We start from the raw sequence: 3,182 nt of genomic DNA, 5'->3' as shown, positions 1-3,182 counted from the left end.
AATGCAACAAGTACAAAAACCCGCGCCAAGCCAATGCAATGGAGAATGTTTCATGCTAAAAAGGAGACAAAGAGGGCAGCAACAACCTCAAGGTAGCGGTGACCAATTTGACAACAACAACGATGGTGGTGGATATTCGAATGAGTGTTTTGATGATCAAAGTGAGGAGTGCCAATATGTCAATAACTACCAAGGAAATAGAGGAAATCAAGGGAATCAACAATGGCGCCCCCAAGGCAATTGGGGCAATCAACAAGGAGGCGGCAATTGGAACAACAATAATCAACAACAGGGTGGCAACAATTGGAACAATGGCAATCACAATAACAATTGGGGTAATCAAGGCAACAACCAAGGCAATTGGAATGGGAACAACAACAATTGGAACAACAACAATAGCAATCAAGGAGGGTGGAATAATGGTGGTAGGGGGCAAGGCTTTCAAAGGCCCCCCATGTTCCAACAACCAAACAATCCACCCCCCTTTCAGTCACAAGGGCCCACTTCTTCTGGAAGTGATATGGGACGGATAGAAATGATGTTCGAGCAGATGATGAAAAAGAACCAAGATTCTGATGCACAATTGGCTTCGCATAACACATCTATCCGGAACTTAGAGGTGCAAATAAGACAAATCTCTCAAGCTTTAAACACCCGCCCAAAAGGTGCGCTACCAAGTGATACGGTAGTGAACCCGAAGGGGGGCAACAATCATGTGATGGCGGTTACAACTAGGAGTGGAAGAGGCGGTGATGTGCATGCCTCGGTTGAGAATCAAGTTGTGAATGATGAAGTTGAGTTGCATGATGATGAAGCACCTTTGAATGTTGACAATGTGGTTGAGCCAATAGTGACAAATGACGTGCGGATCGATATTGATGATGAGGTCGGGGTAGAGACTCAAGAGACCGTGAACCCGTCTAGGGAACAGATCATTGATATACCCGAGCCGGCGATGCCCAAGGCAAAGGCACCCTTGCCTAGACCACCTCCACCATATCCTCAGCGGTTAGCAAAGCAAAAGAGCGACAATCAGTTCAAGAAATTCATAGACTTGATGAAGAGCCTCACAATCAATGTCCCTTTAGTGGAGGCACTTGAACAAATGCCTGGGTATGCAAAATTTATGAAGGATTTAGTCACCAAGAAGCGTTCTATGGAGTGTGAAACAATAAATATGACGCACCAAGTTAGTGCGATTGTGCGTTCTATGGCCCCGAAACTTGAGGACCCTGGTGCTTTCACTATTCCTTGCACTATCGGAAGTGCGGACTTTGCTAAGGCCCTATGTGACTTGGGGGCTAGCATTAATCTGATGCCGTACTCAGTCTTCAAGACTTTGGGAATTGGGCAACCTAGGCCAACCTCCATGAGACTTCAAATGGCGGACCGGTCGACGAAGAGGCCTCTAGGTATAATCGATGATGTGCTTGTCCGGGTGGACAAATTCATATTGCCGGCCGACTTTGTCATATTGGATTGCGAAGTGGATTTCGAAGTGCCTATCATTCTTGGAAGACCTTTCCTAGCTACGGGGAAGGCATTGGTTGATGTGGAAGCAGGGGAATTAACATTCCGTGTGGGAGATGAGAAGGTGGTATTTCATGTGTGCAAGTCAATGAGACAACCCAATAGTACAGAGGTGAGTTCATTTGTGGACATTGTCACGGCGGTGATAGTGGATGACACAAGTGCCTTGATCAATGTTGAAGACCCTCTTGAAGCCGTGCTTCTTAACAAGGATGCCAATGATGATGCCGGTAGAGTGGAGTGCGTTAATGCATTACATGGAATGGGTTCATATTCATATGAGCCTAGGAAACTATCCTTGGATCTTGAAAATCGCAAAACTCCGCCGACCAAGCCATCAATTGAGGAGCCACCGGTGATGGAGTTGAAACCACTTCCTCCACACCTCAGGTATGAATTCTTGAGCTCTAATTATACTCTTCCAGTTATTCTTTCTTCTTGCCTTACTAACTTGCAGGTTGAGGCCACTGTGGAGGTGCTCCAAAAGCGAAAAAGGGCAATAGGATGGACTTTGGCGGACATCAGGGGAATAAGCCCCGCATTTTGCATGCATAAGATCATTTTGGAGGAGGATGCACGGCCATCTCTTGAACATCAAAGGAGACTCAATGAGGTGATGCAAGAAGTGGTAAAGAAGGAGGTTATCAAGTGGCTTGACGCCGGTGTGGTTTACCCGATCTCGGACAGTTCATGGACTTCTCCGGTCCAATGTGTGCCAAAGAAGGGTGGAATGACGGTAGTGACCAATGCCAACAATGAGTTGATTCCTACTCGGACAGTTACGGGTTGGGGAGTGTGTATGGATTATAGAAAGCTGAACAAGGTGACAAGAAAAGATCATTTCCCACTACCATTCTTGGATCAAATGCTTGATCGTCTTGCGGGCCGGGCCTTTTATTGTTTTCTAGATGGCTACTCGGGGTATAATCAAATTCTCATTGCCCCAGAGGATCAGGAGAAGACAACCTTTACATGTCCTTATGGCACGTTCGCGTTCTCGAGAATGCCATTCGGATTATGTAATGCCCCAGCGACCTTTCAAAGATGCATGATGGCAATCTTCACCGACATGGTGGAGGATATCTTAGAGGTATTCATGGATGACTTCAGTGTGGTGGGAGATTCATTTGAAGAATGTTTGGTGAACTTGGATAGGGTTTTGGCAAGATGTGAAGAAACCAACCTTGTGCTCAACTGGGAGAAATGCCACTTTATGGTGCAAGAGGGAATTGTATTGGGCCACAAAATCTCAAGGCAAGGAATTGAAGTTGATAAGGCAAAAATAGAGGTTATCTCAAGACTTCCTCCCCCTACCTCTGTCAAAGGGGTGAGGAGTTTTCTGGGTCATGCCGGGTTCTACCGGCGGTTCATTAAAGATTTTTCCAAAATTGTGAACCCGCTTTGCAAGTTGTTAGAGAAGGATGTCAAGTTTATTTTTGATGAGAAATGCATGGAGTCTTTTGAGTTACTGAAACACAAGTTGACAACAACCCCTATAATCACTGCTCCTAATTGGGACTTGCCTTTTGAACTTATGTGTGATGCGAGTGATGTAGCGGTTGGGGCGGTGCTAGGCCAAAGAATCAACAAAATGTTCCATCCTGTGTATTATGCTAGCAAGACTATGAAATGAGGCTGACGAGAAAAACGTA

This window comes from Nicotiana attenuata, chromosome 7 (assembly GCF_001879085.1).
Source record: "Nicotiana attenuata strain UT chromosome 7, NIATTr2, whole genome shotgun sequence".
Lineage (NCBI taxonomy): Eukaryota > Viridiplantae > Streptophyta > Magnoliopsida > Solanales > Solanaceae > Nicotiana > Nicotiana attenuata.
The sequence above is the reverse complement of the archived record's forward strand: the minus strand, read 5'-3'. Positions refer to the sequence as shown.